The sequence below is a fragment of the Meles meles genome, chromosome Y, assembly GCF_922984935.1.
Source record: "Meles meles chromosome Y, mMelMel3.1 paternal haplotype, whole genome shotgun sequence".
In the NCBI taxonomy this organism is placed as follows: Eukaryota; Metazoa; Chordata; class Mammalia; order Carnivora; family Mustelidae; genus Meles; species Meles meles.
Window position 1 is genome coordinate 18,431,627 of NC_060088.1, and position 13,458 is coordinate 18,445,084.

Sequence of the window (13,458 nt, forward strand, 5' to 3'; positions counted from 1 at the left end):
GGCCAGTCTCAGGAATACAACGTGAATCTACCAAGGTCTCTATCTTCTCTGTATTTGAAATGCGCATTCTCTTATCTACCCTGAAGCTAATTTCTTTAGGAGGAAGAGATCATGGAGTGTGCAAGTTCTGGCACTTGAGAGAGTCTCAGGTGTGTGAGACATGCCCTCTGGTGTTGTGTTGTGGCTGTCCACTCTCCTGTGGGCTCGTCCTCTGCAGAGGCTCTCTTTGCCTTCCATTCACTGTGAGTGGTGTCTGTGCCAACTATGGTGAGGTTAAGCTTCGTGGATCTGGTATGCCCGGAAACATGACTTTCAACCCACTCCAAAAAATGGAGGGCCTGCTGAATTCTGTGGCTAGGTGAGAGGATGTAATCAGGGCATTCTTCTTGTCCCCTGCAGGATTTTCTGTTCTCCTGGGATGAGCAACGTGGCCTTAAGAAGGCCGTCACAACAGTGTTCCATGTTTGGGAATCCGTGATGGCTGGTTGGGCAGCCAATGTCCTCACCTTCCTGCCTGTGGCCACTTCTCAGTCTTGATGCTGGCGTTCGTAGAACCCAAGTTACTTTGGCATCCATCAAGGCATCTCCACCAACACTGCCCATCAGGAATGCACAGAAAGAAATAAGAATTGTACCACGGTGTCAACAGGTATTGTCTCTGAGCATGGTTTCCAGGCTGTCTGCACCTGGTTGCTTGTTGGTGTCCTCTCCAGGAGATACAGAATGTTATCTGGAGACTATGTCGGCAAAGCATGCTGATCTGGAATCGCCATGGCTCAAGAACCTTGGGTTGCAAGAACTCGTGCCCTTCAGACACTCTCCGTTTCTCCGCCAACAGCTATGGGTCAGCATTCAAATGGTGGGTTCTAAGTGTTCTCCTCTCCAATGGGCCTTTGTCTTTGGCCAGGGCTCCCTACCCTCTAAAGCACCAACCGTCCAACTCTCCCATAAGCCCTGTCTACACCCTTCTCCCATGTTCTCTGTGACTTCTTCTCTCCTTCATGTTCTCTGTGACTTCTTCTCTTTTTCGCTCTGGAGTGTGATTTCTAGGCTTCAGGTCCATTTATGCCATGTTTGCATTGATGTGGTCATCTTCTAGTTGTGCTGTTGGCTGAAGACAAGCCTGGAGTTCCTAGACATTTCTACCATCTCCCTTTCCTCCAAAGGCACTGTGGATCCTTACGGAGCCATAAGCACGAAGGCATTCTTGCTCCTTGTGACAATGGCAGAAAGGAGAGAGCATTCGGCTGTGTCATATCTGTTAGTCATAGAAAGACAACTACCATACGATATCACTCACTCATGGAAGTAAAGAAACGTGGGAAAAAGCAAGAAAAAGGGACAGGCAATGAGACTCGAACCAGGCACACAAAATTTGGTGTTGGTTCCAGGCAGGCCAGTCAGAATCTGCCTTTCCAAAAGTGGATCAAATGGGACATTCAGTGCCGGAAATGTGGCTGAACGGGATGTAACGTGAGTTTCCACTTGTTTGTAGGTGAATTGTGATCTGGAATAGAGCAGATTAATATCTCTTAAAATATCATTTTACCATTTGGTACAAAACACACACACACACACACACACACACACACACACACACACACTTAGAAGGGTCCCAGAGATGTTAGGGATCTTGTGAGGAATAGCACTAATGGAAGCAAAATTCAGAGAAAATACCATAAAAAAACAAAAGCTTTGAGAATCAAAGTAACAAACCGTCCAAACTGGATAAGTTAACTCCTTACTTATCAAGAATTAATTAATTAATAAACAACCTTACTTAAAAGACCCCTACACAGAAGTCTGCCAGCAAATCCAATACCGGAGAGAAAAGGATAAATTCCAAGACACCTACGAACTACCATGACAAGATCATGAGTCATACATTCGGGCACTCATGTAAAGACTTTTGACTTTGCAGGCTTTTGAAGCAGTCCTCCAACATCTCCCAACACACAGAAAGCCAGGTTCAAATCAATTCCCTGGTCAACAATTCGAGACATTTAATGGTAATGTCAGCTTTTCTCATCTATTCCCAAAATATAGGAAGAGGGGAGACTAATTTACAATGCGCAAAGACCCAATTCATATGAGGACCTTATAGGAAACCAATTGCATACAATTCTAATCAGTAAGATAATAAAACTAGAATTCATTTCTCTTCTCTTTCTTTCTTGATCTCCACGTGTAACGACCTGTTTTGCTTTCTATTTACTATATTTTCTTATATTCGACAAGCCAACCTTTCATCCATCCAACGTTTTTTGACATAGTGTTCCCTGATTCTTTAATGGCGTATACCACCAAGTGCTCATCTTCATATAATGCCACACTACCTCCAAACCCATTATCCAGTTCCCTCTTTATGGCATGACTTATCCTCCTGTAACCCTCAGCTTGGTCCCCAAAGTCCGGAGTGTCTCCTGGTGCATCTCACTGTCTGACTCCTTCTCCTTCCGTTTTCCCTTACTACGACTCATGTCCATGGTATGCCTCATGGGCCACATAGGAGTGAAGCCATAGGATATTTCCCTTGGTCGGCTTGCATTTTCATTTGGAAATCATCTTCTTTATTATCATCTTCATAATCATCTTTATCCACCAGCCCTTAAAAGGGTATCTCGGCTCCTTCCACAGTGAAGCTAGAGTGGCCATGGCAGGCCATCGATGTTGGCCGTTCCATTTCATCTGAATAAAGAGCGTTGCTCAACATGGCTCTCCCCATGACTATCGCATGTTGCATTAACTAATGATGACAAGGAGTGCTGCCCAGGGCTCTTTCTTTAGGGGGAGCGATCATGCAGAGTTTCACTCTCCGTGAAGCCTTTGCAACGGTGATAAAGGTAATGTCAGGTAGACAGAGCCTTCATCCCTTAGGACTGGTGTTTCAGGACACTGGCAGATAAGGATATGGACAGCACAATGCTTCCCTGCCCTGGCAATTTTCCTGGAATTGTGACTTTCCTTCCCTTCTTCTTTCCCTCCACTTCCAAGCTAACCAAGCACCAAAGGTAGACCTTACACCTGAGACACCATAGGGAAGAGAAGCTAAGAATGGACCCTTCACCCAAGGATATCGAAGCTCCCAGAGTCATAATTGTACCCAAGAGGCCGCGCTGTTGATTGAGATCTCTAGAAATTGCAGTGGAAATAGGAACACCTTGCTCTCTCTGGAGAAATGTGAGTCTAAAGAATGGTATACAGATACAGAGCATCGTTTTCTTTTCTCTTTGTACAGAAAGCAGAAGTGGGAAAGAAACAGAAAAGACCACCTGGGTTCATGACCAGGCTAAGAGGGCTCTTTCTTGTTCCTTCCCAAGGCATTCTACTTAAAGCCAGAGGACTCATATGTCATGAGAATGGGATTGCTGCTTCAGTGAAGTCAGCTTCTGTGACGTCACAAATCTCTGAGGTCCTAGAAACCACTCCTCACCAAACCACGCCTCATCACTTCACCTGGCTGGAGTAGTTCTGGGTCAGCCAGGAGTATCAAAATCACTCCAAACCGCTGGAGCTGCCTGGGGATTTCCCCAAGACAGTTTGTGAAGCGATTTGGGGTCACCTTCTCCATGGCTGAATTGGTGGTAGTCTTTGACCGTCACTGTCACCACCACCCGTCTGGACTCCTGAGAAGGGCAAGAATCCACAATTGCATCTTACACACGTAAGGTCAAGAAATAGTCAGGAGTACAAGCAGCCTCACACGGGGAACTGCACGCCAAACACATGTTCATGGTCCTCATAGCCTATCAGGATGCTTCTGACCAGGAAAAGTGACCCCCGCCCTCTGAGGAAAACTAAGAGTTAACACCCACAACCATACCTAATACATATCTCGGGTCTTCAAGAATGAGGACACGAGTTCTTCTTGCATCTCCAGAAATCGTGCCATAAATGCCTCCCCATTTTCCCAGCTGACCAAACATTAAAGGCAGCCCCTACACCCTGGAAGCTTAGGCCCAGGATGGACTCATCTGTTTGGAGCTCACAGGAGCAAGCACGGAGCATGATGGAAGAGAACCGATCCCCATTGGAAGCCATCGGAAAAGGCTTTTGGACCAGTTTCAGGAACACAACGTGAATCTACAAAAGATCTCTATCTTCTCTGTATTCGAAACGTTCATTCTCTTATCTACCCTGAAGCTAGTTTCTTTAGGAAGAAGAGATCATGGAGTGCACAAGTTCCGGCACTTGAGAGAGTCTCAGGTGTGTGTGACATGCCCTCTGGGGTTGTGTTGTGGCTGTCCACTCTCCTGTGTGCTCGTCCTCTGCAGAGGCTCTCCTTGCCTTCCATTCAGAGTGTGTGGTGTCTGGCCTAAATATGGTGTGTCTGTGAAACATGACTTTCAACCCACTCCACAAAACTTAAGGTCTGCTGAATTCTGTGACCAAGTGAGAGGATGTGGGCAGGGCTTTCTTTTAATCCCCTGCACGATTTTCTGTTCTCCTGGGACTAAGGTACTTGGCCTGAAGAAGGTATTCCCAACAGTTACAGGTTTGGGAATCCGTGATTGCAAGTTGGGCAGCTAATGTCCTCACCGTCCTGCCTGTGGCCACTTCTCAGTATGAATGCCCTGGATCGTAGAGTACAAGTTTCTTTTGCGCTCATTGAGGCATATCCACCAACACTGCCCATCATGAATGCACTCAAAGAAATAATCTTACCACGGTGTCAACAGGTATTGTCTATGATCATGGTTTCTTGCATGTCTGCACCTGTTGCTTGCTGGTGTCCTCTCCAGGGGATACACAGTGTTCTGCAGTTCTGGAGTCTTTGTCTGCAAAGCATGCTGATCTGGAATCCCTGTGCCTCAAGACCCTTGGGTTGCAGGAACTAATGTCATTCAGACACTCTCCTTTTCTCCCGCAACAGCTATGGGTCAACATTCAAATTGTGGGTTCTAAATGTGCTCCTCTCCAATGGGCCTTTGTCTTTGGCCTGGCTTCCTGCCCTCTGACCCACCAACCGTCCAGTTCTCCCATAAGACCTGTCTACACAATTCTCCCATGGTCTCTGTGACTTCTTCTCTCTTTTGCTGTGGGTTATTATTTCTATGCTTCAGTCCATTTATGCCTTGTTTACATTGATGTGGTCATCTTCTGTTTGTGCTGATGGCTGAAGACATGCCTGAGCTCGCAGACACTTCTACTGTCTCACTCTCTTCCAGATGCACTGCGGTCTCTTATGGAGCCATAATTAAGAAGGCATTCTTGAGGAGTCAAGGTGGCGGGAAAATAGGAGGAGGCACCATTTCAACCTGTACCCTAAAGTGAACTGATTACCTACCAAAGAACTCCAACCACCCATGAAATCAGCCTGTGATCAGTATTATACACATCTGGATCTCGACAGGAGCAGAAGACATCAGTCTCAGGTAAAGCAGACTGGGAGCTTCGGACTGATATCGGAAGATAAACACAAGGGGTGGGAGCCACTAGAGGTGACTGATTGGAAAGTAATATCACAACACGAGAGTCTTCTGCATCTGGGGACCAGCATTAACTTGGAGTCTGGTTGAAAGCACTCAAATAACAAAGAGCAAAATATTGCGGGTGGTAATAGTGGTAACCTGGGTGGTTAGGGTCAGGGACCTAAGTCCCCGGACCCAGGATGGCCTCCCCTGGCACTGAGCCAGAGAGAGTGTGGCGCAGAAATCAGGTCTCTGTCCTTGAGCCACCAGTGCGCCTGAACGCCAGCACGCCCGAGAAGGAGTGGGGTCTGGCTCCCATGAAGGGCTGGGAGCCTGGCCAGTGGCAATCCTGAAACGCGAGTGTCCCACACACTCCCTTGTGATAGGTGCTCATAGGCGCTAGCCTGGAGCTCTGGCATCCGGAAAAACCAGACATTCCCAGCCCGGGACAGTGGGAAAATCTCAGTGTGCGATCTCTGTTCGGAACCTCTTGGCGGTCTGGAGCTGCTCAGACAGCCATCGCTGCCCTGGTTTTGGGTACAACGAGGAGCTCCTGCATCCCCAGGGACAGTGACTCAGAACCGACTCTCCCAGCAGCCTTTGCAAAACATTCTGATGCTCCTCTCTGAGATGGGGTCAGGGAGCAGTTTACTCTCCTCTAAACCTCCAAAAACCATCAAAAGCTGTCAAGGCAAGAGAAAGCAGATGCAAGAACATAAAAACCCCCAGAGGACAAAAGGCTGAAAAAAACAGTTTCCTCAGAGCTCACCCCCTTGAGGGGAGTGGGAGGACCTAACTCAGGGAACATCATTGTCTGAAAACTCACGTGGCAGGCCCCTCCCCCAGAAAACCAACCAGGAAGGAAGAAAAAAAAAAGACTACAAGAGAACAACCACCACTACTTCATAAATACTACTTTTATTTTTAACTCTTTACCAATATTCCGGTTCTTTTTTTTATACATACATATAATTTTTTAACCTATTTAACACCACACTGAGATGTCCGGTACATCAAATTCTTTAATAACCTTCTAACCTGAACTTTTTGATACATACACCCGTGTTTTTCTTTTGCTTTTCTATTTTTTTTAATTCTTTTTTAATTTTAACTTAGTTTAGTCTAGTTTATTCTTTTTTAATTTTTATTTTCTACTATACATATAGAGTTAAACTTCGAGGTAATCCAATTTCCCCAATCAATGCTACCCCTATAGGCAAAACAGTTTCTATTCCCCCTGTAACTTAGGAAGGTTGAGTCCCTTAACAAAAACATCAAGATACCTTCAGGAAAAATCAAAATAAACTTCCTCACCCACACTGAGAATTTATAACCACCCTCCCAATTTTTCCTTCTCTCAGTGTTTCTGTGAATTTGTGTTTGTCCTGATAATATATAAATCTTATACTTGGGGTTCTTTCTGATGAGGTTCTTCCCTTTTTTTCTTGTTATATATATATATATATATATATATATATATATATATATATAATCTCCTGTCATATACTTTTATCAGTCTTTTTGTTTGTCTGTTTTTGTTTGTATACTTCATAAATCTTACCTTGTGGCCCATTTGGGCTGAGCCTTCTTTTTTATCTTCCCTTTTTTTCCTATCTCTCTCTCTCTCTTTTTTTTTTCCTTTTTTCTTTCCCCTTTTTTTCTGTCTTCTTATCTATTTCTTTTTCTTTTCTTTTTTCTCTCATTTGGTTGGGGAATCGTGATTGCACAGAAGTATTCCAGGGTACACATTGACTGCACCACAATCGATAAGTCAAGCTGCATCTGTTCGGTCATCTCTTGCCAAAATGACGAGGAGGAGGAATACCCAACAGAAGAAAAATACAGAGGATGGGCCTTCTGCCACAGAGTTAATGGCTATCGACATAGACAATATGTCACAAAAGGAACTCAGACTAACAATTATCAAGGCAATAGCTAGGTTGGAGAAAGCCATGGATGACCAAATGGAATTTATTAGGGCAGAACTGAAAGCCACCAGGGATGATGTTCAAAATGCTCTCAATGAGTTCCAATCTAATCTAAATTCTCTAAAACCTAGGGTAACTGAGACAGAAGATAGAATTAGTGATCTGGAGGACAAAAGATAGAGAGAAAGGATCAGGAGGAAGCCTGGAACAAACAGCTCAGAAGCCACGAAAACAGAATCAGGGAAATAAACGATACCATGAAACGTTCCAACGTCAGAATTATTGGAATCCCTGAAGGGGAGGAAAAGGAAAGAAGTCTAGAAAATATAGTGGAACAAGATGTCTATGAAAATTTTCCCAATCTCGCGAATGGAAACAACATTCATGTGCTAGAGGCAAAGAGATTTCCTCCCACGATTTTAGATTCTCGAAAATCCTCATGACACCTTATAGTTAGAATGAGGAATTATGGTTCAAGAGAGACCCTCTTAAAAGCAGCTAGGACAAAGAAGCTCCTTACATACAGAGGAAAGCCCATTAGAATAACGTCAGAACTTTCCACAGAGACCTGGCAAGCCAGGAAGGGCTGGCAAAATATATTCAGAGTACTAAATGACAAGAACATGGAACTAAGAATACTCTATCCAGCAAGACTTACATTTAAAATGGATGGAGAGATAAAAAGTTTCCAAGACCAGCAAGGCTTAAAAGACTATGCAACCACCAAGCCGACACTGCAGGAAATATTAAGGGGCGGTCCTATAAAAGAGAAAAAATCCTAAGAATATCATTGAACAGAAAAATAGAAACAATCTAGAGACAGAAAGACTTCAAAGGCAACACGATGTCAATAAAAACCTATCCCTCAATAATCACTCTCAAGGTGAATGGCCTAAATGCCCCCATAAAACAACACAGGGTTGCAGATTGGATAAAACGACAGGACCCATCCATATGTTGTCTACAAGAAACCCATTTTGAACCTAAGGATACACACAGACTGAAAGTTAAGGGATGGAGAAGCATCTTTCATGCCAATGGGCCTCAAAAGAAGGCCGGGGTAACGATTATCATATCAGATAAATTAGATTTTAAACTAAAGACTGTAGTCAGAGATACAGAAGGACACTACATAATTCTTAAAGGAACTATCTGCCAAGATGATCTAACAATTGTGATATCTATGTCCCCCGTATGGGAGCACCAAATTACATAAGAAAACTATTCATCAACATAAAGAGTCATTTTGATATGAACACAATAATAGTAGGAGATCTTAATACGCCTCTCTCAGAAATAGACAGATCATCGAAGCAGAAAATTAATAAAGAAATAAGAGCATTGAATGAAACATTGGACCAGATGGACCTCATAGACATTCCACCCTAAAACATTCATATATACAGAACATTCCACCCTAAAACAACAGAATACTCATTCTTCTCAAGTGCTCATGGAACCTTCTCCAGAATAGACCACATACTGGGTCACAAAGCAGGACTCAACCGAAACCAAAAGACTGACATTAATCCCTGCATATTCTCAGATCACAATGCTTTGAAACTGGAAATCAATCAAAATTAAAAGTTCAGAAAGAACTCAAACACCTGGAAGCTAATGACCACCTTGCTTAAGAATGCTTGGATCAACCAGGAGATCAAAGATGAACCTAAGCAATTCATGGAAACCAATGAGAATGAAGACACTTCAGTCCAAAACCTATGGGATAGAGCAAAGATGGTTCTAAGGGGGAAATACATAGCCATCCAAGCCTCCCTCAAAAAAAATGAAAAATCCAGAATACACCAGCTGTCTCTACACCTTAATGACTGGAGAATCAAAAACATGTCAAACCAACTCCACACGCAAGAAGGGAAATAATCAAGATTAGAGCAGAGATCAATGAGGTAGAAACGAGAGATACAGTAGAACGTATCAATGAAACTAGAAGCTGGTTTTTTGAAAGAATCAATAAGATCAATAAACCATTGGCCACACTAATCCAAAAGAAAAGAGAGAAAGCCGAAATTAATAAAATTATGAATGAAAAGGAGCAATCACAACTAACACCAAGGAAATAGAAACAATCATCAGAAATTATTACCAACAGTTATATGCCAATAAGCTAAGCAAATTAGAGGAAATGGATGCATTCCTGAAAAACTACAAACTCCCAAAATTGAACCAGGAAGAAATTGACAACCTGAATAGACCGATATCTAGAAAAGAGACTGAAGCAGTGATCAAAAACCTCCCAAAAAACAAGAGCCCAGGACCTGACGGATTCCCTGGGGAATTCTACCAAACTTTCAAAGAAGAAATAACACTAATTCTCCTGAAGCTGTTCCAAAAAATTGAAGCAGAAGGAAAACTTCCAGACTCTTTTTATTGAGCCAGCATTACCCTGATCCCCAAACCAGGCAAAGACCCTACCAAAAAGGAGAATTTCAGACCAATATCACTGATGAATATGGATGCTAAGATTCTCAACAAGATCCTAGCAAACAAAATCTAAAAGTACATTAAATAAATTATCCACCATAAGCAGGTGGGATTCATCCCTGTGTTGCAAGGTTGGTTCAACATTCGCAAGTCAATAAATGTGATAGAACAAATCAATAAGAGAAGAGAGAAGAACCACATGGTCCTCTCAATTGATGCAGAAATAGCATTTGACAAAATCCAGCATCCACTCCTGATGAAAACGCTTCAAAGTATAGGGATAGAGGGAACATTCCTGAACTTCATAAAATCTATCTATGAAAGACAAACAGCAAATATCATCCTCAATGGGAAAAAGCTTGCAGCCTTCCCGTTGAGATCAGGAACAAGACAAGGATGCCCACACTCACCACTCTTGTTCAACATAGTATTAGAAGATCTAGCAATGGCAATCAGACAACAAAGAGAAATAAAAGGTATCCAAATTGGTAAGGAAGAAGTCAAACTCTCTCCCTTCACAGATGACATGATTCTTTCTATGGAAAACCCCAAAAACTCCACCCCCAAACTACTAGAACTCATACAGCAATTCAGGAACGTGGCAGGATACAAAGTCAATGTACAGATATTAGTGGCTTTCTTATACACTAACAATGAAAATACAGAAAGGGAAATTAGAGAATCGATTCCATTTACTAGAGCACCAAGAACCATAAGAGACCTGGGAATAAAGCTAACCAAAGAGGTAAAGAACCTGTACTCGAGGAACTACAGAACACTCATGAAAGAAATTGAAGAAGACAGAAAAAGATGGAAGACTGTTCCATGCTCTTGGATTGGAAGAATAAACATTGTTAAAATGTCTATACTGCCTAGAGCAATCTATACTTTTAATGCCATTCCGATCAAAATTCCACCAGTGTTTTGCAAAGAGCTGGAGTAAATAATCCTAAAATTTGTATGGAATCAGAAGAGACCCCAAATTGCTAAGGAAATGTTGAAAAACAAAAACAAAACTGGCGGCATCACGTTACCCGATTTCAAGCTTTACAACAAAGCTGTGATCACCAAGACAGCATGGTACTGGCATAAAAACAGACACATAGACCAGTGGAACAGAGTGGAGAGCCCAGATATGGACCCTCAACTCTATGGTGAAATAATCTTCGACAAAACAGGAAAAAATATACAATGGAAAAAAGACAGTCTCTTCAATAAATGGTGCTGGGAAACTGGACAGCGATATGTAGAAGAATGAAACTCGACCATTCTCTTACACCGTACACAAAGATAAACTTGAAATGGATAAAAGACCTCAACGTGAGACAGGAATCCATCAGAATCCTAGAGGAGAACATAGGCAGTAACCTCTTCGATATCAGTCACAGCAACTTCTTTCACGATATGTCTCCAAAGTCCAAGGAAACAAAAGCGAAAATGAACATTTGGGATTTCATCAAGATCAAAACTTCTGCACAGGAAAGGAAACAGTCAACAAAACAAAAAGGCAACCCACGGAATGGGAGAAGATATTTGCAAATGACAGTACAGACAAAAGGTTGATATCCAGGATCTATAAAGAACTTCTCAAACTCAACACACACAAAACAGATAATCATATCAAAAAATGGGCAGAGTATATGAACAGACACTTCAACAAAGACATACAAATGGCTATCAGACACATGAAAAATGTTCATCATCACTATCCATCAGGAAGATTCAAATTAAAACCACATTGAGATATTACCTGACACCAGTTAGAATGGCCAAAATTAGCCTGACAGGAAACAACGTGTGTTGGAGAGGATGTGGAGAAAGGGGAACCCTCTTCCACTGTTGGTGGGAATGCAAGTTAGTGCAGCCACTTTGGAGAACAGTGTGGAGACTCCTGAAGAAATTAAGAATAGAGCTTCCCTATGACCCTGCAATTGCACTGCTGGGTATTTACCGTAAAGATACAGATGTAATTAAAAGAAGGGTCATCTGTACCACAATATTTATTGCAGCAATGGCTATGTTCACCAAACTGTGGAAAGAACCAAGTAGCCCTTCAAGGGATGAATAGATAAGGAAGATGTGGTACATATACACAATGGAGTATTATGCCTCCATCAGAAAGGATGAATACCCAACTTTTGTAGCAACATGGAAGGGACTGGAAGAAATTATGCTGAGCGAAATAAGTCAAGCAGAGAGTCAAGTATCATATGGTCTTACTTAATTGTGGAGCATAACAAATAACATGGAGAACATGGGGAGATGGAGCGGAGAGGGAATTGAGGGAAACTGGAAGGGGAGTTGAACCATGAGAGACTATGGACTCTGAAAAACAACGAGAGGGTTTTGAAGGGGCGGGGGGGTCTGGGAGGTTGAGGAACCAGGTGGTGGGTAATAGGGAGGGCACCTACTGCATGGAGCACTGGGTGTGATGCGAAAACAATGAACAATGTTATGCTGTAAGTAAACAAATAAATAAACAAATAAAAAAAGAAGGCATTCTTGTTCCATGTGACATGAGACAGAAGGGGAGAGAGCATTGGGCTGTGTCATATCTGTCAGTTACAGAAAGACAACTACAATACGATTTCACTCCCTCATGGAAGTAAAGAAACATGTGAAAAAGCAAGAAAAAGGGACAGGCAATGAGACACTAAGCAGACACTCAAAATTTGGTGTTTGTCCCAGGCAGGCTAGTCAGAAACTGCCTTTCTAAAAGTGGATCAAATGGGACATTCAATGCAGGAAGTATAGCCGAATGGGGTGTAACGTGAGTTTCCACTGTGTTTGAAGGTGAATTGTGATCTGGAATAGAGCAGCTTAATATCTCTTAAAATATCATTTTCAGCATTTTGTGAAAAACACACACACACCCACACACACACACACACACGCACCCCACACACTTAAAAGGTTTCCAAGAAGTTAGGGAGCAAGTGAGGTATAGCACTCATGGAAGCAAAATTCAGAGAAAATACCATAAAATACAAAAGCTTCAAGAATCAAAGTAACAAACCATCAAAACTGAATATGTTAAGTCCTTACCTATCAAGAATTAATTAATTAAATATTAAACAACCTTACCTAAAAGACCTCTCCACAGAAGTATGCCAGCAAATACAATACCGGAGAGAAAGTATAAATTCCAAAACACATATGCACTACCATGAGAAGATCATGAGTCGTACATATCTGACGTCTCAGGTAATGACTTTTGAAGCAGATTTTGAGGCTTTAGAAGCAGTCCTTAAAGATCTCCCAACACAGAGAAAGCCATCTTCAAATCAATCCCCTGGTCCACAATTCGAGACATGTAATGTCAGCTTTTCTCATCTATTCCCAAAATGTAGGAAGAGGGAAGACTCTAAATTACAATGTCCAAAGACCCAATTCACATAAGGACCTTATAGGAAACCAATTGCATTCCATTTTAATCAGTAGTATAATAAAACTAGAATTCATTTCTCTTCTATTTCTTTCTTCACCTACATGTGAAACGGAGTGTCTTGCTTTCTCTTCACTATTTTTTCTTATATTCGGAAAGCCAGTCTTTCATTCATCTAATGTATTTTGACATAGTGTTCCCTGATTCTTTAATTGCATATACCACCAAGGGCTCATCCTCATATAATGCCACACCACCTCCAAACCCATTATCCAGTTCCCTCTTTATGGCA